This window comes from Chionomys nivalis, chromosome 3 (assembly GCF_950005125.1).
Source record: "Chionomys nivalis chromosome 3, mChiNiv1.1, whole genome shotgun sequence".
Classification (NCBI taxonomy): domain Eukaryota; kingdom Metazoa; phylum Chordata; class Mammalia; order Rodentia; family Cricetidae; genus Chionomys; species Chionomys nivalis.
The window spans coordinates 112,218,976-112,243,722 of NC_080088.1; the positions used below are offsets into that span (position 1 = coordinate 112,218,976).

A 24,747-nucleotide genomic window follows, 5' to 3' on the forward strand; every position below is an offset into this window, starting at 1 on the left:
GAATTGTCTCCCAGGATGCTGGGCAGTAGTAATGAGGGCGGCTCCCTGGCAATTTCTCTGTCACAAAAGGAGCAGCCGCCCGGCACAGCATCACTCAGCTGGGATGGCTGGAAGTGTATTAAATGTCATTTCTCCTTATAACATCTTCAACTCACAGCGGACTTGTTGGGGCACGCCCCCAGCAAATCAGGAGCGCCTGTAATCCTCACTGGTTCGTGGGACATGGTGGATGGCCTTGCCAGTGTGACCTTGTTCCCCCATCCGTCAGGCACAAAAGGGGATTGGGGTGTGGTTTCCTTGATTCTAGTGTGTTCTAAGAATGGAGTCTCCATGGTGGGTCGGGCAAGTGTGTCAGACATGGGCTCAGGACACCTCGGAGGCAGAGAGTGCCTCTTAGTTACACACAGCTATCATCTTGGTGCCTAGGGAGATGGCGCAGCGATGGGATCCAATCATATTCTCAGGGGTCCCTCTGGAGCAGTGCTGAGTGGACTCAGGGTATCTGCATTGTGGCTGAGGGTGACCCAGGCTCAGCTCTAGAAATGGCTGGTGGGTGCACTGGTAGGTGACATAATGGGGAATGGAATGAGCAGAGGTGAAAATCTTTCCCAGGCTGGGACCAGGCAGTGGTGGACTTACCAGTGGTTTCTGTAGACGCGGATGGCAGGGGAACAGAAATGAGATGCCCCTGGCCTCCCACAGGGACAGCAGGGCCCCAGTGAGCCTGGAGGTGACACAGCCAGACTGACAATGGGAACCGGCTCTGGGGACTGTGGGGGCCTGCAGTCACCATGGGCAGTGTACATGGTCACTTTCCCCCAACCAACAGCACTTGTCAAGCCCTGGTAACACAGACACCCAGGAGAAAGGGAGAACCTCTGGGATACAGGCCCTTAGTCACCACGAGTCCCCAGCAGTGCTGAGTTGGGGTGGCTCCCCCGGCATGCAAGCACCAGAAGGCCGGGTAACCTCTGTGGGAATGGTTGGGAGCAGCTTCCTAGCTGGGTCTGTCCCCTTCTTTCAGAAAGTAGGGAAACATCGTGTCTGCCACAGAAGCCCCGCCTCCAGGCCAACCCCCATCCAGCTCAGCAAAAGCTCCAGTGTCCTCAGGCTGGAGCCTTGCAGGTGTGTCTGTGCCACCAGTGAAGAAACTGAGGCTTGGCAAAGTGACAGGGTCATTGCAGCCAATGACGGGCCTGTGTGAAGCTGGCCCTGCCCAGCTGTGCCAAGTGCCCACTGGGTGCCATTCCTCAGTCACAGCCGCTCTTAAACGGGCTGGGACCGTGACATCCTTTTTACCAAAAGAGAAACTGAGGCCCAAGGAGAAGAAAGTCTTTGTCCTGAGTCACTCAGCTAGAAGAGGACAGCACCAGGCAGTATTCACACCTCACATCTGTCCTCACAGCCAAGCCCAAAGCATCCCTGTGGCCCTGGGGCAGGAGATAGAACTGAGCATGCCCAGCGAGGAGGATGTGTCAGAGGCTCGAGGGTGGATTGGGGCAGTGTGGCAGGGGCCTGAAAACCTAGTTCCAGAGAGGTGGGCCCAGTGACGTGCAGAGCAGAGGTCAGAGCATAGGCACCAGGCTCCCACATCCCAGCTGTCGCTGCCCATCACAGCAGCTCTCACTGGCAGTGAAACAGATCTTGTGATGTGACCTCTGCCTCCTGGTCCTGGCCAGGGCCTCCTGGTCTCCTGTCTTATGGGTTCCTTGCATCACAGTGTTTCCTTGTTATCAGTGCCTGGCCCAAAGCTCACGGTGACACATGGGTGAAATTAGAAGGCCAGGAGGGGCTGACCATTTGTGCATCGTAAGGTAGGGTTACTATGTTCCTGGTGCTGTATCTGAGATGTTTTCATAACCCTTCTCATCTAAGTCCATCACAAGTCTGTCGGGTGGAATCCTCTTCCCCCTCGCAGCAAACGGAGACACGGAGTGATTTAATTATGTGTCTGAGGTGCCCCAACCAGGACGTGACAGTGCCAAGGCTTGAACTCAAGCCAGCTCAGGCCTTGTGTGTTGCCCGCACGATCCAGCTCAGATTCTGCCACCCTCCTGCCCCTGCCACTCTCCCATGCCCCAAACTCAACCCCACACTCACTGTCACCATGATCACAGGCTCCCAGTCACAGAGGATTGTGGAAAGTGGCTGAGTCACCCTCCCTGCTTATCACCTGTCATTGCGAAAGCCAGGGCCTCTGGGACATTTAAGAGAAGGGGCAAAATGTTCTTCGTGGCCAAGGCTGTTGGAAAGAGAGATGCCCTAAGTCTGCCCCCTCTTCCAGGCCTCACTCAGTGGGCATGTGGCCCATGTTGGCCTGCCTGGCTCTGCTCACAGTGGACACATGGCTTCTGCTGACCCCAGCGTCAATCATCCCAGACCTCCGCTGCCATGCCTGGGTGAGGAGTGTCATATTGCATTAGCAGGTCCCTGTCAGTCCCTGTCATGTTGGGGTGCAGCGGGAAGGCCAGTGCTTCCTCTAATGTGATTCGGAAGTGACTAATCCGGGAAGGCTCCCGCGTTGTATCCTGGGAAATAAACATTGCAAGGCCATGGAGGTGGCCTGATAGGAAGTCCTGCCACGATTGTGACGTGATGGGTCCATGGGCGGAGTCTTTCCAAAACTGTGAGGAACTCCATAGTAGGAGACCCGAGGATTAAGGTCAACACCGGGCCGGGGAGTTGGTTAAGTACCAGCACTCAAGCCTGAGGACCCGGGTTCGAGCCCTAGCACCCCAGTAAAAAAGCTGAGCCTGGCCTATTAGCATAACCCTGGGGAGGCAGAGCTGGGGGTCCCGGGCACACTGATCAGCCAGCCTTGCCAAATGAATGAGCCTGCCTGACGAAATGAGATTTAGATTGAGAGCGGCTAAGGAGCACACTTAAAAGTGACCGCTGACATAGACACACATCTGACTGTCAGATTCACAACTATATGCTCCCCTGTTTTGGCTTGGATGTTGTCTCCCCCAAAATTCATTTCAGACCCTTGTCTGAGAATAGGGTCTCTGCAGAGGTCGTTGGTGAAGCCAAGCTCATACAGGATTCGGGTGACTCTAACTGCCACAGCAGGTGTCCTGGTGAGAAAGCTATATGAAAACCAGACATGGTGAAGCCATGAGCGACTGAGGCAGAGATGGATTCAGCTCCAAGTCTAAGGATATCCAGGCAAGCAGAGCCATTGTGCACTAGGGGAGGCAAAGAAGGAGGTGGACCTGTGCTTTGGAGGTGTGACCTCCAGAACCGTGAGAGAACTGTGTCCTCTTGTCACAGGGCATCTGTCTGGTGGTCGTTTGTCAAGTGACCCCAGGAAACAAATGACCCTTTCCCACCACCCCAGGGAAACAGAGGCCACTTCTATCAGCTCAAAGATGGCAGACAGCTTAGGTGTTCTCAGGCGGCACCAGGCCAGCTGACTGTCCCCGCCTGCAAGTGTCCTTGGAGGGCCAAGAAGAGGCAGGCAGTGGCGGGCAGCTGGCATCCAGGCTGTGCAGCCTGCCTCACATCACGTTAACGTGTGATTAAGGGGTCTTTAAGGCTCCCATTAGTCCCCCTCTGCTATCTAATAGCGCTCTCGGATTTAGAACAGAATATTATTTACTCGTTAGCTGATAGCGGAGCCAGAGCCTGCTGTGTGGTGGGGAACCACAATTAGAGACAATTACACAGGGACTGTGGAGCTTCTGGTGGGCCTGGCCATGTGGGTCAGGGTGGCCTGTCATGCGTGGGGATGACATAAGGTGACCTCCAGGAAAGCTGGGCCTGCTACTGGTCACCAGAGGCTCATAAAACATAGGCATGAGTCCCCGTGCAGACCCAGCCACCTCCATACAGACCTGGGGTTCATCACCATAGTGTGGGGTCAGCAGTGGCAACCCCCTGAGGTGGCAAAGGGACTCACGGAAATGTCCACACATCCCTTAGGCAAGTGTGTTAGGAACTTGAATGCCCAGCAGCTTCCTGGGGCAGATGACACACCTGTGACCAAAGCCAAGAAGTGGCTAGATGCCAGCCAGCTTTGAATGATGAAGCCTGAAACCTTCCCAGCATGCCTCTGTGCCCGAGGCAGAGGCACCTGGCTGGATCTAGTCTTCTCTTACACCAGACAAGAAAGGGGTAGATGGTCACCCACCAGTGAGTAGGAGCCTGTCTCTCAGCAGACAAGAAAGGGGTAGATGGTCTCTCAGCAGACAAGAAAGGGGCGGATGGTCACTCACCAGTGAGTAGGAGCCTGTCTCTCAGCAGACAAGAAAGGGGCGGATGGTCACTCACCAGTGAGTAGGGGCCTGTCTCTCAGCAGCAACAACTTGACCTAGGCCAAGATGTATGTATATATGGTCAGAAGGGTAGGACCGGAAGGGTCAGGCTCTGGGATCAGTGGCTCTGGCCCAGATGTTTATAATAAGAGTAGAGGAGGGGGCAGAGTCAAGGAGAGCCAAGACCTTGGGGTAGTGATGGAGGTAGAGGTGCTGGGGTTGCGAGCGTAGCCTCTCACAGCTGAGCCCTGGCGGCCCTCTTTTTAACAGACATAATGCAGCATGTGGAAGGAGCTTCCTGGAGTTTGTCCTTCATACACTCCTTGACCCTAGCAAGTCTGACCCTCAGGTCACACTGGTGATTCTGCGTAGACACTCAATTGATAGGTCCCAGTGATCCCTAAAAATCTGAAGCTGTCCTAGGAGACATACTCGGTGCATGCTGCCACCTGTCCCATGTGGTGATACCTCCCACCATGGCAGGAGGAAGGATCTGGATTAACCCAAAAGATGCAGAGCCAAACAAGAAGGCGAGTCTGTCTTGAGCAGGTACAACCTTCACACTGTCACTACGTTGGGAGTCAGGCTGTCCACATATTTCAAAGCACCAGGCCAGGCAAGCTTGAAGCACAGCAAGTTCGGGATGCCACATAGGTTGCTCCCACCCCTACCTCAGCCCTGTAAGCTTCCAAGGGAAGCTGATGCAGATTAAGGGTATCTCTCTCTAGTCCAGAGCCCATCAGGGAGTGACCCTCTCATTGTGGATTCCAGGATGTGCAGGGGACATGGGTTGCATGTCTGGCTGCACACAGGTGGCTCGTGGCTTTGTGGGTTTCCAGAGTGGCCCCCTCTTAGACAGGCATGTGACTTCAGAGATCTCCAGGAGCAGGGATGCCCAGGCACAAGTGACCTACCTCTGTCACTTCCCAGAACTCCAAACAGGTCCCTGATATGATAATGATGATCCCTTTTGACTACTATGAGAAGAAGCCAGGGAAAAGGCACCTTAACTGAGGGTATTTGATATTTTCTACTCCAGATATCAGCCCCCCACTCCTGTTGGACAAGCAAGGGGCACACACCGATGTGTGTGAGTGTGTGCGTGTTTGCGTGCACTCACTTTGATTTTAATAAACCTCACCAGGGATCCGATATCAATTCCTGTCGGCACAGTGCAGCACTTCTGAGCCAGAACTAAATAAAAATAAACATTAAGCAATTATTGGAATTTAGGTTTTTTAAAAAATCAGCGGGCTGCAAGAACAAGACACCCCTTAGTGGGGTACAACTGTCAGGCCTTTGAATGAGCCTGTGGCTCTAGGCATCTGGGTGTCGTGGATAGTACCCCAGCAGGCTCCTTGCGTATCCTATGATAATGGCTTTGTTTGGGGACTTGGGAGGGGCTCAGTGTCTCCATCTTGAGCAGAGATTCCCACCCACCGTGGTCCCAGCAGTGGAGAGGAATCTGAACCCCAAGTTGCCCCAGGCCCCTGCACTTGTAATCCGTGGGCTTTCCTTGTTCCAAAGGAGCCCACATCTTTCCTCCAAGATAGATTGGCAGTCACAGTTCGTCTCTTCAGAACTGATCCCCTTTGGAAAACTGAGTGAGATGGGATGCAGGGAACCAGATGTCAGCATCAAGAGAGCACCACACCCAGGTTACAGGAAAAGGAGCTGGTACCCCTCCAACTTTCTCTCCAAGAAGAGCCTAGCGATCTGCCCAAGTCACAGGTTAGCATAGCCAACAGCTCCCAGGATCCCTCAGGGTGGGTGGCCCAGGCTTACAGACTAGTGGAAGATCTCCTGCCAGCAATTCCTTGCCTGCTGGGGTGGGGGGTGTTAGGGAGAGTCCTCTTCCTCCTTCCCCTCCCATCTGGACCTTGGCTGGGGAGTGGACAGTGAGGTCATTGCTTCCCCAGCATGCACTAGTCTGTCTGCAGGGTCCCTACTTCTCCCAGTTGGCAGGAGCCGCCTGCCTTTCTTAGTTCTGCAGCGACTCTGGTGCTCCCGGCCAGCGGAGCAGGGGAGACCCAAGCCCGAGGTGAGAAGGCCTCCTGCAGTGCAAAGTGTCTGGAGCCTGCTGGAGCTTAGAGACCGCCGGGAAAAGAATGAAGACTCTGAGCAGGGAGGAGACAGCAGAGAGAGCATTGAAGGGTCTTGCAGGGCACCCTCCCATAGGGTGCTAACCCCACAGGCTGGTTTTGGGTGGAAATGGACTGAGGGTCAGAAGTTCTGAGCAGGGAAGGAGCAGCATCCCGAATGTCTCTTCTGGCTGCTGATGGGGTCTGAGGGGTTGGGCAGTTGAAGGAGCTAGGGACCCTCGAGAGGCTGCTGCAGGCATCTGGTCCAGATCAGTATACCGAGCAAACTGACGGCAGCAGGTTGGTGCTCAAGCACCTGAGTATTTATGCCAACTCCCACTTCCTGGTGGGTGGTTTTATCCTGGGACCTCAGCCTCTTTTGTAGGCATAATGCTTGAGGTCAGGGTTACATGAACCGGAGGTGATTCTGGAGCTCCTGTTGGTCACACACTACTAGTGGTTGATCAAAGACTCGGAGACTCTACCTTCTTTTGAATTTTTTAAATACTCATTCTGAGGGAAAAGGTGGGTCTGTATCCATTTTTCAGATGAGGAAGACTGAGGTTCAGAAAAGGCAAGGATTTGTCTTAAGCTCTCCTGACCTGGCTAAGGGAAAATCAAAGGCTCCCACTCGGCCTCTGATGCCTGTGCCCTGTGAGCACTCAGCAGGTCACTAAGTAAGGTCAACGATAGTGCCCAGGTCCGTGGCCAGCTTGCCAAAAAGCATTCCAAAGCCTTGGAAGAAGTTGCTGTTTGGGGGAGTTTGAAATTGCCAGATAGCAACAGTTTCTCAGGGTTCAGCAGCAATCCAAGCATGGGGCAGGGGTGCCTTTCCAGAAAACCCCGCCATGGGGTAAGGAGAAGCAGTGTCATCCAACCTAACCCCTCTACAAGCGACCCCCCCACACACACATGCACCTCACACACACGTGTGCACACATGCACACGCAAGCCAAAGGGGCCATATGGGGACACACATCCTGGAGTCAGTCTATAATGCAATCAATTTTGTATATCCCCGGTGAAATGGCAGCATTTAGTTAACGTCTTTTATAAGAGCAGCTGAGTTTTATCACAAATCACATTCCATTTCCAGTCAGCTGGGACCCCTTGAAGGCTAAAATGCATTCACGTCTTCCGAGGAAATTTACCAATTCCTCAATAAAGGCCCATTTGCCTCTGCATGTAAAATTGACACATTTATTGACTATTAAACCTCAAAGACTAGCGTTGGGTTTTGTGCCCCAGCCCCCCAACCCTCCCCCATATTTTCTTAAACTTCTACTTGATGCTTTTGAAGCTTCCTAGTCACAGGAGAAGCAGGAATGTCATAGGTGCAGGTGACGCCTGACTTAAGGGCGTGCAGGTCCCCCTGGGAGCTGTGGGCCTGGCCCTGGGCCCCTGGGAGCTGTGGGCCTGGCCCTGGGCCCCTGGGAGCTGTGGGCCTGGCCCTGGGCCCCTGGGAGCTGTGGGCCTGGCCCTGGCCTTGGTGTCACAGCACCGCTGTCACGTTAGGCTTGCAGCAAAAGTTGTCCGGATGGATGCGCTAGTGGTGTTTACAGAAGGCAGGTCCACCCTCCTCACACCAAATGGCACCAATTACCATGAGGGCCCATGAATAGTTTTTTTTTTTTACTGGCATTCCTGAGGGGGACAGATGTCATTTCTAGTCAGGACAGTCTCTTCACAAGTGGGAAAAATGGAGGATGATACAGGGGGAAGAGGGGTGCTGAGCTGCTGAATGTGGGGTCTGGTGCTGGGTCCTATCTCGGAATGAGATCTGCGCTTTGTTTTGGCGGGTTCCAGTGGCCAGGACACTCTCCCTTGGGTTTAATTTAAAATTTAAAATGGTGGAAGTTGGAACCCGGCAAGATAACTCAGTGCTTGCCACACAAGCGTGAGGTTCTGAGTTTGATCCCCAGAACCCATGTGAAGGGCCAGGTGTGCTGGTATGCCATTGTCATCTCAGCTGGGAGCTCACGCCAGTGAGAGACCCTGCCTCAAACACTCAAAGGTGGTCGGGTCTGAGGAACCACACTCAACCTGGTCATGTGCTCACAAACAAATGTGGTAGCCATGCTTTGAGAGGGGAATCGACTGGGTGGAGGAATCTGAGTGGTGGGTGGAGCAGACGCAGGTTCCAATCTTGACTCTTCCTTGCCAGCCTCGTAGCCATGAATATGTGTTTTTCTCTTAAAACCTCGGGGTCCTGCTGTATAAAGCCGAGACAACCAGCATTTATCTTAGTTCTCTTGGCAGGGTTAAATGAGATGGTCCACTTGAAGAAGGTTCTGGAAGGAGTCTCAGTGACCATTGCTCTTGTCCTGGGGATAAGGTACAGTGGCAGGTTAGCATAGGAAAAGTAAGGTCCAGCCACTTGTCTCAGGTTCCATTTTCCTGTCCCCAGAAACCGGTCATTCACTCTCTGCTAAGATGGTTGTTCCCGCTCTAGACATCACCAGCTAGTGGGGGTGGGTCAACTGGGGGCTCCTCTGGCCAGGCACCTTCATGCCCGTTTCCTCTGGCACGCTAGTGTCCCTGCAGCTTGTACTTCCGGGATATCTAGCACATTCTTGGGAGCTGAGCCTCATGTGCCCCTTTAGCTTAGCCTGCTGAGTCCTGAGGACCCAAATCTAATCCCTTTCCATTTCCTGTAGCCGTGTCAGGACCCATGAGGACAGAGGGCACAGGGTAGACTCTTTGTAGCATGTTCATGTGTCCTCAGAGAGGTCCCTTGGATAGCAGCCAGCCAGCTCTGGATTAGCAGACTTTGCCTCTGCCTGTCAAAGTGATCACTTATCTCTCGGAGCCTTAGTTTCTGCATCCATATAATGGGATAAAAAATATTCCTGTCTTACAGGAATATTATATAGCCTCCATTCAAACAATTGCCCCCTGGTATACCATGAATAACTATCACTTTATCTTTGGTATAGCTGCTAAAATATGTGCAAAGACAAGTTTAAGAAAAACAGAACAGACCCACTCTGTGCTGAGTGCTTGGCGTGCAGAGGCTAGGGGTAAGGTGCAGCGGCTTGTGGTCACTACAGACAGACACACGTGCAAAGAGTGAAGAACATTCCTCCAAGGTCACCCATAGGCTTGAATGGAACCCGCAGGCCTGGGCGACTGAGGGCTCGAAGACCGCCCCTGGCTGCTGTCCTCGGTGGTTAGCAGAACTCGCTTTAGCTGGAAGATTCTCTTTCATTTTAAAAGTCAGCCAGTGTAATAAATCTTGCCCTGAAATCTGGGCAGTACATCTCGGCTGGAGTGTGAGATAAATCTAATATTCTGTAGTCTCCGTGAAAGGGGCCCTGGGCGGATCTGTATCAGGGTGACAGGCAAGCTTGCTCTTGACTCGACAGGGCCAGCTTCCCCGTCAGCTCTGTAACGATGGAGGCAAGACCCTGCTCCTCTGCTTCTCTTCCCTCTCTCCCTCCCTCCATCTTCATCCCTCCATCTCTCCACCCCTCCATCCCCCATCCCTCTACCTTTCCATCCCCCACCTCTTCACCCCTCCATCTCTCCATCCCTGCCTTCCTCTCTTGCTCATCTCCCCACATTTAGAGCGTAGCTCTCAACTATGAATTTAAAGATACTTCCCTATGATGGGAACAGGATGGGTCCCATGGTCTTTGGGACACCAGGAGGATCGGGCTCCTTCAACAACTAGAGTCCAGGCACCTGTGGTACCAGTGTTGCAATGAGGGTTAGGAGAATGTAAAGGAGACCAGGATGAGCCTCTGAGGACGTGGGCATCCGTGCTGTCCTGGGGATGCTGGTGACGGAGTCTTCAATAGGAATATAGGAGTCAGGACCAGGGGATCAGAGAGTCATGGCAGGGTGTAGCCAGTGTTTATCAGGCTCAGGGGGATCCATGTGCTGTGCTGCGTCGGGACCCCAAGGACAGAGGTCACGATAGGGCAGAGTGCAGCTGAGAAGAACTGACACAGGCCTGACAGGCCATGCCTGGCCTTCTGCTCCTCACTGGGTGACTCATGGACAGAACAGGTCTGTGTGGAGGGCCCTGGTCCCAGCCGATGGTGGGAGCCCTAGGAGGGGAAGGGACTGTCCTTATTCAGAGCTATGCAGAAGCCCACCTAGGCTCTAAACATGGAGAAGCATGCCCGCCAACAGAGTCAACCAGCCCCAGCCTCACAACTTAAAATCTCCTTCCCCCTCTGAGCCTGAGCCTCACTTGGACCTAATACCAATACCCACGGTGGTGGAGAAGTGGGAGATAAATGATAAAAACAGACATGAGGCGCCGGAGCGGAGACTCAGCAAGCGCCAAGCTCTGTTTGCTTGCCGTGTGGCCCAGGAAACGTTCCATTGACTCTGTTTCATAATCCTCAACGTGAGACTGACAATTGCAGGACTGTGTGGTGTCACTGGGGCCTGGCTCTCCTGGGCTGAGAAATATTAGCTGTTCGTTGCGTACTCTACTGTGCCCCCAGCAGGGCCTGTCACCTACCCACTGTGTGGGAACAAGTCCCTCTGACTCAGCATTGTCACCCCAGAGACAGAAAGCTCACCCAAACGACAGGTCCCAAAAGACCCTGTCACCTGCCTGGTTCTCAAAGGCAAAAGGTTTCTGTCAGCCACCGTCCTTCTGGTTCAGTGTGAACAGCCTATTCCTAAAGGAAGGGGCAGAGCTAGACCGAGGGCTCCCTCTAACTGCCTTGAAGCCCGCAGATCTCTGACAAGAGGCCTTTGTGTCTGATATCTGGGCTTCACAAGAGGCCAAGTGACAATTTAGTTTGATTAATGTCAATACAGAAAGGCAAAAAGAACACTGGCTCTAACTGGCCAGCCCCACTGTTTCTGAAACTTTTTAAATGGCAGAACAAAGGGCCTGTGAGAGTCTGGCGGGCCTGAGGTCTCAGCTCCTGCCTGGAGGCCGAGATGTCTCTGTATGTATACTGGGATCATCTGGTCCTCACCTGGCTGCCAGAGTGTGTGTGGGAAGGGACAGAGACCAAGCCATCACCCTGCCTCAGAGCCAGAAGGCAAGTGGGTTAGGCTCTCCACCATTGTTGAGAGAAGACAGCCAGCCTGGAACCCTCTCTGTAGAGATCACCTCCTGGCTTCACCTTGGTGGGCATGCAAGAGGCCCTCCCCTTGCTTAGAAGGAATAAACAGGCTTTAATGAAGTTACATTGCGACATAATGGGAATCATGAAAGCGCCGTCATCCTGCAGGGTCCCCGGACAGTCTTTATTATCGACTATGCCGAAATCGGCTTTGCAGAGCTCGGGCAGCAGCCACGAGAAGAATGCAAAAGTGTCCTTAAATTACCTGCTGGAAGTAACCAGTGGTACATTCCACCAGGGCCGTGTGCCGGGGAAGCTGCCGTTGGGACGGTCTGTCAGAGCCGCACAACTGCCCCACAACAGATGTTCGCCCTGCTCCTCCATCGGCTGTTTGATGAGAAATTTACTGCTCTCCCGCTGGGCAGGCAGCCCCTCTCCGCGGCCTCGGCTATGAGACAGGCCAGCCGTTGGCGCCCGGCCAGGGCCAGGCTGTTTTGATGGAAGCCGTGAAAAGCTCTGGCTTGGAAGGCGCCGGCGATAATGCACCGGCTAGACTCTCCTGATTGGCCAATCGATCGGCCTGATTTGATTTATTGATCAATCCCCTCAAATTTGGCGTCTGAGAAGCTGCAGTGATCTTTAACTGCGGTGAACGTCTCCGCCTGCCGGAGAATGAGCCCCCACTAAGGAATGTATGAAAGGAACCGGGGCTTATCTTAATCACACACCGCCCGGTGCTGGCCGAGCCCCGCCGTGCACCGCCCCCTCGCCCGGGCAGGCCTGCGCCGATCTATAAATTGATGGAATTCAAAGCCTCCAGCATCGATTACCGCTATAACAAACAGCGGTGCGCAGAATGTCTGATTATTTTTAGACAAAGATTCTGTTCTCTCAGCAGCAATTTTGCTGAGCCTGTCACTGGCTCAGAAGTCTGTTGATTGCAATTAGATGCAAATACAAAAAAAAAAATTAAACTCTCTGCAGCTTCACTCCTGTTTCCAGTTATTAAATCTCTCTCTTTGTTTGCTGTTTCCTCATGATATCTACAGCTGGGTGAGATATTTGGTTGGCAGAACAGGGTCTTTGGGATCTGATGGAGAAGCAGGTGGCTACCCGACCTGCACACTGGATTATCTCGCAGGAGGAGAGGGTGACTTATCCTGGGAGAGGAGAATCCACAGAAGGTGTGTAAGGATGCCTGTTTAAAAGTGTGCAAAGGGGCCGGCCATAGTGATGCATGCCTCTCATCCCAGCATGAGAAGTGGAGGCAGGAGGATCAGGAGTTCAAGGTCATCAACCACCTAGTGGGTTCAGGGTCAGCCTGGGAAATGTGAGACCTGGCTGTGGGAGAGGGGGAATAGTGAAATATAAAGATATTCAATGGAGCTGGAGGTGCGCGGGGGGGGGGTGCTTTGGAGGCAGAAGGCTCACAAATTCAAGACCAGCCTGGACTGAATAGCTAGATCCTGTGTCAAAAACAAAAACAAATACAAATGAACAACAGCAGAACCCAACAGCAGTGAGGAGCTCGGTGGCTCCGTGGGTAAAGAGCCTGCTTCACAGGTGTGAGGCTCTTTGTGTGTATTCCCATGGAAAAGCTAAGTGTGGCAGCATGTTTCTGAGGTCAGGTGTGTGCAAGACAGGAGGAGCTGCATCTGATGAAGACAAAGAATGAGGAAATGCCTGCCATCGACCTTCCCCACCCACTCCACCCCCACTGTTCCCCAACACACATACACACACATACACACACACACACACACACACACGTGGCAGGAGGCCATTCTGGTACTTGAAGCCAGCTCAGGACATCAAAGGCATGACCCATGAGTGGGGGCAGCTTCCCTATTCTTGATGATGTACAAGCCCTAGCCAGGGATGCAGCTCCTAGAGGCTGGGGGCCCTGGGATTAATGAATTCCACACTGGGACTGCAGGTGGGGCCCTCTCCACACTGGCAGAACAGGCTTTAGTAAACTGTGGGTACAAGCAAATTAGGTACCCCCCGTTGCCCGGCCTAGCGGCCAGCATCCTGACTCTCGATGAGCCCATTCATCATGCTGGCACCCTTTGGTTGATCTGTGTTCTTGGATCCATTAGCCTCAGAGTCCTTGACAGCGGCGCAGCTGTAAGCCGAGCCCATCGGGTGACTGACAATTCATTACTCGGTTGGATGGAGAGAAGACTCAGGTGACAGTGCCAAGGCCTCTCGGTTCCCAAAAGCCAGCTCCACTCGGAATTGGCAGCCTTGGTCTAATTTTAGAACATTTGTTGTTGGTAATACAGAAGGAGGGGCGAGGCTTGGACTCTGAGATCAGATAGCCCGAGCTCAGAAAGACATCATTGGGCCAAGGGCAACGCTTCCACTGCCCTGGAAGGATCCTGCAGGCAAGCAGGTGTGGGGGCACTGGAGGTCACCCCGGGATCACAGGTCAAGGTTGTTCAAAAAAATAACTGCTCCTTGGACAGCAGATACTGTGGCAGGTCCCAGGTCTCCGTGTATCTTCCTCCTCCCAGCTGCCCAGCTACCTGTCCGGTGGACTGCCATGCAGACGCTGAGGCCCGGATACACCTGGAGGCTTGCTCAAGGTTGCGTAGCAAAGAAGACCAAGAGTCATCTGATTCTGGAGTTGAAGATCTCACCCAGCGGAGGAGGAAGGGTTGCATGGATAGTGCAGGAGCCTCCAGGGGAGACTCAGCTGAGCTCCTGAATAGCCAAGGATAGCCGGCTATCTTTCCATGTAGGTCTGGAACGGGGACCTCTGAGACTGCACCTGTTCCATCCATCTGGACACTGGGAGCAACCAGTTTGGTCTCACTCAGAAGTTTCCGTGCAAGCACCCTTCAAGGTGCTTCTCCAGGAGGCCCTGCGCAAGGATGTCAGGAAGCAGATGAACTCAAGGTCACCTGACTGAAAGCCGGACGCCATTGTGCTGCCGCTGTGATGATGAAGTCACATTGACCTTGGGGGGAACCCTGTGCTCACCTCATTCTCTCTGACCTCAGGTACATGTTCAGACTTCTGTAGGCATCTCCCTGTCCAGGTGACTGAGGTCACAAGGAGCAGATACACATCCCTATAGCTAAGTACCATGTGCCCACGTTTAGTTTGGTGCCCCCTGGAGGACAGTGACTAACACAGGCTAATGGCTTGGGATCATTCCAGGCCAGGACCAACAGGAGTGGTGGCCTCTCTGAAGTCACTGAGCCAGTAGCTGCCCAACCCACAGTCACCTGGCAAAGGTTTGTCTGTGTCCCTCCTCTTCACGTATTCGTCCTGTCCCACTTATAAGACATACTTTGACATGACCGGTAAGAGATGGCCCCTCCTGGAGGCAGTGATGGCAAAAACAGGGCCGTTAGGGGAGAAGTCAGCAGCAACTGTCATACTGACAAGCAACCCTGCCCCATGACAGACCCACCTTTGTGTCACACCCATTCGTGAACACCAAAATGGTTGTCTACGGGTACTGGTGACAGATATCGACAGGAAGAGCAAAGGCTGGTAGTGACCTGTGTCCCTGAGTCGAGGATTTGGAGCAGTGTGTGGCCATGAAGAGAGGGTTGTAAATAAGGTAGGTGTCCAGGAGTAGGGGATTTAAAATGACCTAAGGGGGCTGCGGAGACGACCCAGTGAGAGAAGGGCTTCAGCCTGAGAGCCTGAGTTCCCACACCATGCGAAAGGCCAGGCATGGCTGTGCGTACTCTAATGCTGGCGTGAGGGAGGCGGGGACTGGTGGATTCCTGGAGATCACTGGCCAGCCAGCTTCACCAAATCAATGAGTCCTGTGAGAGACCTGTCTCCACAGAATAATGAACAGCTCCTGAGAAATGGTACTTGAGAATGACCTCTGGCGTGTGCACACACATACACACATACATATACACATTCACTTGTGGACACTTGAACATACACACTCATAAGCACACAAAAACTTCAGCAAAAATAACCCGTGTCCATGCATGAGGGAGTCAGACTAACCGTAGTGTCTGTGAGTTGGGGATCCGAACTGTCTGATGTTGGTTAGGAGCTGAGTATGCATGGTAAAGCACTTCTACACAGAATACTCTGTGTACGTAAAAGAGGGGAACGATGCCTTGTGTGCGGATGTGTGGCACAGGTGAGCTAGACCTATGTAGGGGGCTCTCTGAGTAAGCGGACATGGACGACACCCATTGCAGGAGAAGACAGGAGAGGGCTATGTGGCAGCTGAGGGGCTGTGGGCATCTCTGAGTAGTCAGTGGTGATAAGCACCTGGGGGGGGGATACTCTTGAGCTGAGGCCTTCTGTCTCAGTGACTGTCCTCTGCTGATGGCTTTTTTAAAAAGCAAGTTTTTACTCTTAAAAACCCACGCAAGGAAACGAACATAAATCCTTGGCATCAGATGAGGGTGTACACACAGGCCATTGCTTACTGGCTGGGTACCACTGACTCAGCTGTGCCATTGCCATGCCTCTGGGTGCTTGGTCAGTGGCGTCAGTGAGCTTTGGTGATTTGACTCCTGTTTGCTCTCTGCGCATGATGGTCACTGTCCTGGCTCCACTCACATTGGCTCCTGGTGGCCTTGGCAGTCTCTCGGCCTGCAGGAGAGACTCGGTCCATTTCAAGGTCTCTCTAGGAGGTGGACAGGACAGGTGTCCTGACCCCATCGCTGGGGTTTCAGGGTCTTCCCCTGAGTCATCTGTGACACCTGCGACACTGAGTCTCCATGCAAAACAAGCCAGGAGCGCTGAGCCCCGGTGCAGCCTCTGGCTCTACCGGACCGCGACAGCGCAGCCTCTCGTACCGCCGCCTGTGTGTTGGTGAAACAGTGTGAGGCACAGATAGAGCGAGACTGGCAGCAGACAGGGAAAGAGGGCATGAGCCTCGGGCCCTGGGCCTTGCGTGCAGCACCTGGTCATCCTGGAACTACCATCGTAGGGGTCTAGTGGGCACAGAGCCTGGGTCAGGGAAGGAGGTTTCAAGGCTTCCCCAGACGCCCCCATCCTTAGTGTGGGGGCTGAGTTCTTGAAGGGTGTTTGTCAAAAACCCCACCCATGGCGTGCTCATGGTTTTCAAATGGAAAACTAAGGTTTGGTTTTGTTTGTGGTTGTCTCTCTCTCTCTGTCTCTCTCTCTCTCTCATGCATGCGCGTGAATGTTTCTCTGTGTATGTGTGTGTGTGTGTGTGTGTTATGTGTGTAATGTCTAACACATGGAGGCCAGAAGATGACATCATGCACCCTGCTCCTTCGTGCTCCACCTTATTCTTGAGACAGGATTTCTCTCTGAGCTGGGGGCTAGGCTGGGGTGACAGTCTCGTGGATGTCACTTGGGTGCTAGGATTTTTTTTCTTTTGGAACAGGGTTTGCTAAGTGTCTCAGGCTAGCCTTGAACTCAGAATCCTCCTGAGTGCTGGGATGTGGGTCTGCACCACTTTGCCTGGCTGGAACATCAACTTGTCTCGGGGTCTCTGCTCCAGCCTACTGTTTCCAGGCCTGACGTCAAGGGTCTCTGGGCATCTGAGGTTCCCGAGGTGGTCCCAGACCCCACCTAGGCCTCCCTGCCCCATGTGTATGAGGGGCAGGGCTGACAGCTGATGCAGTCATTATCTCCTGCCTCCGACAGCCAGACCCATCGATTGGATGCTTTCACTGAGTCGCTTTGATTTTGAACTTGACCCTTCCGGCTCACTTTCTGATGTCCCTCAAGGGCGTATTTTCAAAATTGCAAGTGGGCCAGCCAGACAGTTGCTCAGCCGTTGGAATCAAAGGCAGCTGAGCATCCAGGGGCTCAGGAGAATGTGACAAATACACCTCTTGGCTCTTGAGCCCACCTCCCAACTTGTTCTGGCAAGCATTTATTTAGCACCTACTGCATGCACTGTACCGAATGAGTATTTGACCTCAGCTGTCAAATACTAGCACAGCGTGTTCCCTGCATCAGGAATACAGAAGAGGAGAGGCATGGAAGTAGAGAGGACGGGGAAGTGCAGGGGAGAGGTGAGAGGGTAGGCACATTTTCTGTGCCCAAGGAGCAGGTACTGTGTGCACCAAGCGTTGGTGTAGATGGGGGCACTAGAAGAGACACAGATGACCCCGCCTCCGCCCGAAATAGCAGAGACTGCAAGAAACAAGCAGACGTAAGGGAGAGCAGATGTCCTCCCCCTCCCCCACCCTTGCCAGGCCAGGAGGGAGGAAGGACCAGAGACGCCATCACATGGAAGGCAGGGGCGGCCTGGCAGACCAGTCAGGGGCATCAGAGGGAGGCAGGCAGGCACAAAGGCCCTGGGGTAACCAAGAACTAAGGGCAATGGGAACAGAGTGAGGAGAGGATACAGACTTGACCCGGCCTGCGCAAGACTCAGGGCTTTGTTCTCAAGAGCTGTGGGAAGTCACTCTCTCCTTGTGACTGAGTTTAAGGCCGGGGAGTGGCGGAATCTAATTCATGTTTCAGTGGCGGGAACTGGGGGGCGGGATGACTGTGGACCCCCCCCCCCGATTCTTTAGCTTTGTGCTATCGTTGAGATCTTTCCTGGCCTTCTTCTATTAAGTCACCTTGTGAAGCCTCCATAGCAAAGTACAAGGGAGAGGTGGGTGGATTCCAGGGACTGTGCCCCCCAACCCCCGTTCATTAAGAAAAGCACAAGGGTCCAAGGCTTATCACAGCAAATGGCCTTGGGACCAGGGCTGACATCCAAAGACAGTCATGTCCTCTCAACGCACAGCGTTCCTGCGCTCATCCCCATCCACGCCCACAGTAGAACTCCAGCCCTGACTGAGCTCTTCAGTGTGTGCCTGTTGGCCTCTGTGAGATTGGTCTGTTGCTTCTTGTCGTTCACTTGAGCCTGAGGCTGTAAGGGCCACCCTGTGGGGCTCTTGGCCCTCGGTGTTAATGGACATCTGAGTCACTTCCACTTGGGAGCTGTTGTGAGCGTTGCCTTGTTGATACATTCCTCTCCATCTTGATCACATTCATGAATTATCTGGAGAACTGGGTGAACCACAGAGCCTGGCTCTGGGGCCTGGCGGGGCCGAAGTCATCATTCCTCAAGAATTCTTGGTGGTTTCCCAGCTGCTGGCCCACAGCCATCCTGTATGCCCGAGGAGGCTCCGTGTGGGTCGACAGATTTCTCCAGGATTCGTGTGCCGCAGGGGACTGTGGCAGCGTAGGGAGATGCACGAGGCTCTGACAGGCACCAACTGGAACCCCTCCCGCAGTGTCTGAGGTTTGGGTTTTTCCATGAACTTGCCAGCACTTGCTACTGTCTGTTGTTTCCTTGGCTTTGTCTTGTTACTCTGGCTGTCCTGGCTACTTGCTATGTCGCCCAGGCTGGCCTCAAACTCAGAACAGTCTCCCTGCATCGCTCCCCAGCTCTGCAGCACCACCCCGATTTGCCAGTGGCGTGATTGGTGGTTGTGTTGTCTTGCATCTTGGGGTAGGCATCTTACCTGCTGTTTCCTGCTGTGTCCCTCCATCCTCTCCATCCTTCTATTGATTGTCTTTCTTTGAATCTTTAGGAGTTTTTGACTCTGGCCTTTGTGCTCAAATGTCACCTCATAGGTTTGTTTGTTTTTTGTTATTGTTGTGGGTTTTTTGTTTTGTTTTGATTTTGGATTTTTGGAGACAAAGTATTTCTGTGTAGCTTTGGAGCCTGTCCTAGAACTTGCTCTGTAGACCAGTCTGGTCTCGAGCTCACAGAGATCTGCCTGCCTCTGCCTCCCGAGTGCTGGGATTAAAGGCGTGCGCCACCACTGCCCGGCTTTGTTTGATTTATTTATTTATTTATTTTTGCATTTGCTTGTTTGTGTCTCTGTATGTGTAGGTCAGAGGACAACTTGGAGTCAGACCCTTCTACCATGCAGGTCCAGAGGATTGAACGTAGGTCATCAGGTTTGGCAGCAAACTCCTTTACCTGTTGAGCCGTCTTTGTAGCCCCACATTTGACAGTTATTTCCTGGGGCATGGATGTGAGTAGTGACCTGAGAAGGTGGGGATGATGTTGTGGGGTGGGGTAGCCCTTGGGCGTTTTTGTTTGGTTGATTTTGTTTCTTCGAGATAGGGTTTCTCTGTGTAACAGCCCTGCCTGTCTTGGAACTTGCTTTGTAGACCGGGCTGACCTTGAAACTCACAGAGGTCCACCTGCCTCTGCCTCCTGAGTGCTGGGATTAAAGGTGTGCACCAACCATACCTGGCTGATTTTGCTGTTTTGAGGTAGAGTTTTACTCTTAGGTCAGACTGGCTTAAAACTCAACTTCTGACCCTCCTGCCTCCACCTCCCAAGTGCTTGGGATTCCCGGCATTCCTCACCACACCTGACCATATTCAACCGTGTGAACACGTGGCAGAACTTTCTAGATGTTGCTCCAGCTGTGGTGATGTCATCAGTGATGGGGCAAATATGCTTTGCTGTCTTGACTTTGAGCGAGGTAACCATCAAACTATCATCTCCATGTACAAAGCTCCTTGGGGTTTTCTGTCACTTTTAAGTGTGTGAAACCCAGAAAGCTTTGAGGGCAGCTTGCACCGTGGCCTGTGAAGAGTGGGTGCAGTGTGCGTGTGCCAAGGAAGTGAGACCTGTATCTTTAAGGGTTGGCAGTTGAGGCAAGCGCCCTGGTGGCCAGGAGGGAATTCTGCCTGGCATCCACTCATGAAGAATGGGATTGAGGTTGTCTGGGGGTCACTTGAACCAGGCCACCCACTCAAATCGTGGGCCCCATGGCACTTCCACACATCCCGAGGCTGGCACAGGCACCCCAGGCTCAGCCATCGTGGACTGAGTGGCCCCAAGGTGTTTTGTATAGCAGAACAATTTAAAATAATTAGAAACTTTCCAGAACGTCTCTAAACACACTGGTGTGGGCCTTAAGAGCAGCTCCTATTAGCAGGGACGGCTGCTGACTGGTGAGGAGAGGCACTGATATAAGCCCCTTGATTAACTCATTTGAATATCTTTTGAGAACAAATTCTGAATCTCTTTCTATTTTCTCCTATTGTACTGGCTGCACATCTGCTGGCTGGGGTGGGGGATGGTAGTGAGTTCCGTCCCAACCACTCCCAGCCTGGGATGGGGCAGGGCTCCTGCAAATGGCCACACTCATCCCTGCCTTGCCCAGCCTGGCATCTGCCTTTCACAGAAGTGTCAGGGTCTAAGGGGGGCTTGCGGGGAGCAGTGTGGTGTCCCTGCAGGTCCCTCAGAATAACAGGACAATTCCAGGATAGAGCTTCGGGTCTCTGGTCCCCTCCAACAGCACGGACACACCACCCCACGGACACCTCTTTAGTGTTTTTCTCATGGCTAAAGCAAGACCCTACAGCCCGCCTCAGCGTGTTGGCTGGGTGAACCTCTGTATGCCTTCCCAAACGTGTCTCTAAGGAGAGGATAATGACAGGGCCCCTTCCTGGGGTTCTTGTAGCGTAGGTTGTGCACACCACAGACACCTCACTCTGACAGACCACGCTGCAACTGTCGGGCCAGGTGCAAGGCCCCAGCGAGTCTGTTTGGTACAAATTGCAACTGCATGGTTGTGAGTTTTGTCCTGAACTGGTTGCCAATCATTAAAATTGGGAGGTTTTTTATATAAAAAGTAAGGATTTGGAACTTGGAGTGGAGGTAGCTGCCCACTCCTGGCCTGTGGGATATCACTAGGCCAGAGCTGAGCTCCCACAGTGGGAGGACAATGTCCCCCCTTACTGAGGGCCCCTATCTTTTATGATGGTATCATCAACTGGATTCTAGTTCTCTGAGCTCTGGAGGTCTGCAGGGGACAGGTGGACCCTCCCTAGATGCCCCCAGTGACCGTCATGTAGAAGTGTGCTTGAGACACGTTTGGTAGAACTCTAGCATGCCCGCAGCCCTCGCTTCCGTTCCCAGCCGCACGTGAGCTGGATGTGATGATGCAAGTCTGCTGTCCCAGCACTTGGGAGATGGGGGAGGAGTCTGAACAATTCAAGGACATCCTGGGCTACTTAGCAAGTTCAAGACCTGCCTGGGGGCTGTGTGAGACCTTGCCTCAAAAAACAAAAAGCACAGATGTGTGTGTGGATGAGTGTGAGCTCCAAATCTCCCTGCGTGAAGTCTTCCCAGGTGAAGACACTTGGTATATACAGGGCCTTGGTCTAAAGATGGAGGGAGAACCCAGGCTTGGTTGTATCCTCTTGGGCCTCACCCCAGCCAGCTCCTCAACCACCCAGCAGTCATGAAAAGCCAGTTCTGTCCCCTTGGATCCCTCTCCTGCCTCTCCGTTCTGATACTCCAGACACTACACAGTGCCCTCCACAGGCACCCCAAGGAGTCCTGGGACCTCGGCAGCCACGGATTCCGGCCTTGCTTCCTCCACATGAGGCCTTTTTATATATTTAGTTTGAAGCTGTTAAAAAAAATAATTTTGAGAAAGAAGACTGGAGAGATGGTTCAGCAGTTAAGAGCACTGGTTGTTCTTCTAGAGGTCCTGGGCTCAATTCCCAGCACCTACGTGGTGGCTCACAACCATCTGTAATGGTGTCTGATGCCCTGGTGTACAGGTGTACATGCAGACAGAGTGCTCAAACCCTAAAAGATACATAAATAAACCCATTTCTTTAAACAGGAAGAAAGGAAGAGAAGGTCAGACTGAAAAGTTGGCTGGTCCCTTAAAATTCTTTCTGAACAAGCCCCAAGAATCAAGTCAAGAGCCAGGTGTGGTGGTGCACCGCACCACGGGCACACTTGTCATCAGTGCCGGGGTGGCAGGGAGGGGGGCGGGGTTAGGGATGGGCTGGTGCTCTCTGAGTGCTTAGCCTGCCGGTGAGCTCCCGGTTCAGGGTGAGACCCTGTCTTAAAACAGGGTGTATAGATTCCTAAGGGAGGTTATCTACAGCTGGCCTCTGCCCTCTGCCCTGTGTGTACCACACACACTCACACACATATACATATACACACAACACACTCACATACACACTCACACATGCGTGCATGCGTACAGCACACACACCACATGCACACATACACACACCACCTAAACCTGCCTTTAAAATCTTTGCCTCCCCCCTCCCCTTGCTCAAAAACGGCTTTGCCTATTTGGGTTATTTTTAGAAAGATGCCTGGCATGTCGGCTGACAGAATCTGCATCCTAAGTTTCCACCTGATGGGACAGGGTAGGGTGGGGTGGGGGCACAAAACACCGCTTTAGACTGGGAACCACCTGGAAATGACCGTGCAGGTCCCCACACACCTCCAGAAGAGCCAAGAGGTGAAGGACAGGGATGGGGTTCCTTCTCAGAGCTGCCTCTAGCATCATCGAATGCACTCAGCACCCAAAGCTGAGGCAGGAGTGCCACCCAGACCCCATTCCCACACTCTGCAACCCTGAGCCCAGAAGCACCTCCTTGGAGTCCTCACTGTCACCTCTGTGACACAAGAATGCTAGTGACAGAGACCTAAGAGTGTGACTGTGATGTCTGTGATCATCACAATAGCACAGCCTGGGCCCGGACAAGGAGAGATGTGGGAAGAAATCTTGTACAAACTTTTAAGAACCTGAGTTGATCGCTAAAGGAAGCTGGCCTCCCTTCTGGCTTCTTGTGGGCTGTTTTGAACAGCTTTATGAGGTGTAACTTAGGTGAAACTGACCTACTATGTGCAGGCAGCCTGATGTATCTTTGTAGCACGATTAATAAAAACCCAGAGACAGTTATTGGGGTTCGACCTGAAGGTCAGAAAAACAAAACATCCAATCACTGGTTCTTACCTCTACCTCAGTCTGAAATGGTGATCCTGACTCCAGGAATCTCAGAATGAGACTGTGTGTGAGAACTGTCTCCTCCTGTCTCATAGTCCTCTCTAGTGCTGGGATTAAAGGTGTGCACCACTACCACCCGGTTTCTGTGGTACACTAGTGTGGCTACTGGGATTAAAGGTGTGTGTCACCACTGCCTGGTAAGGCTGACCAGGGCGACTGTTTTACTCTCTGAACTTCAGGCAAGCTTGCTTTATTAAAATACAAATGGGTGTTTATGGAGTTGCAAGGCTTTTATGGTATGTGTCTGGAACATTACCATCACCCAAAAGGCCTTTTCTATCCAGCCCAGCCCAGCCCAATCGCAGGCTTTTTCCTGCCTTTCCCATCCATGGAACAGGGAGGGGCTCCAGCCCTCGTTCTGTCCCTGAGCACCATGTTACCAAGGTTCACCCCGTGGTTGCAGAACAACATCTCAGTCTGCAGAGAGACCATGCCATCCAACATCTGTGTGTTTGTCTGCATATGAGGATGGCCCACAGAGGTTGGAAGAGTGTGTTGGATTCCATGGAGCTGGACTTACAGGCTGTTGTGAATGACCGTCTTGGTGCTGGGAACCGAACTCTGGTCCTTTGCAAGAGGAGCAAGTGCTCTTAACCACTGAGCTGTCTCTCTAGCCTGGGGCTCAGGTTTCCAAGACCCACCTCGCCAGGCACCTCTGCTTCCCGTGGCTCACTGAAGGAAGGATGAGGAACGAGAGTCAGAAGGAAGAGACAGCAGAGAGGGGCTGTGCTCAGAGACTCACGCTTGGGGTACCTGCTGTTTTTTAAGCCCTAGCAGTTATAGCCTGTGCTTGAGGACGCAGCAGCTTCCATCTTGTCCTGCCATTTTCTTGTTCCCCAGATCTGGCTAAGAGGTGCTGACTTCACAGCTGAGCAAACTCCCAGGTCGAAACCACCAGGGTAGACCAGCGTGCCCGCTCAGGCCTGTTTGGAGTCCCCCTGGTTTCATCCCTTCATCCAGACCTTCTCTCCCTCTTCTCTTTCTTTTCACGTTAAAACTCCGGGGTTCTTTAAGCTCTCCATAAGGTCAGAGCCATGAGCAATGACCAGTCCCCAGTGAGCCCTGGAGAGGACTGACTTAGCCTGAGACTGTGGCAAGTGGAGAGAGAAGAGAACCAGTCGAGGTCTGAGCAGCTAGCTCCGTCTGCCACACAAGGGTGGGCGCCAAGAGAGGAGGCAGCGGCCTGGAAATGGCCTTCGCTGGCGGGTAGCAGCTTGGACAAAGGCGGGAGGGTGGTTTCTGGCATCTTGGGAGTAGTTAAGAGTGTCTGGGTTCCTCTGTTTACTAGTACCCTCATGCAGAGACTGAGAGCAACTGGCCTTAAGGCAGGTGGGATCTGAACCCAGGTCTGCCATCTCACAGTCCTGCCCTGTTCTATAGGCCAGCCTCTGGAACCTAACACCCAGACTCCCTCTCTCCAGTTAAAGTGATATCTACCCAGAATTCTCCCCACTTCACAGACCGGGAAACTGAGGCTTAGGCAGCTGGAGGAGCTGGAGACAGGATTCAACTCCATTCACACTCCTAAGCCTCTGCCTGAAACTGCACTGAATCATAAATCCGCCATCTACCCGAACTAGCCAGGCTGGGTGGAGACATGGTCCCCACCCACCCTGCC

The 24,747-nt window shown here is 53.0% G+C and overlaps 1 protein-coding gene across 10 annotated transcripts in view; it reads left to right on the forward strand.

Moving 5' to 3' along the window:
* Positions 1-24,747, forward strand: part of Cux2 (cut like homeobox 2) — a 177,340-nt gene that overhangs the window by 81,463 nt on the left and 71,130 nt on the right. The window contains exon 1 of one of the 10 annotated variants that reach the window (XM_057764413.1): positions 19,220-19,230. The exons of the other annotated variants lie outside the window; for them this stretch is intronic. The gene's annotated coding sequence lies outside the window, so the exon portion shown is untranslated. Of the gene's footprint in view, positions 1-19,219; positions 19,231-24,747 lie in introns of those variants that run through there. 10 annotated transcript variants of the gene reach the window in all.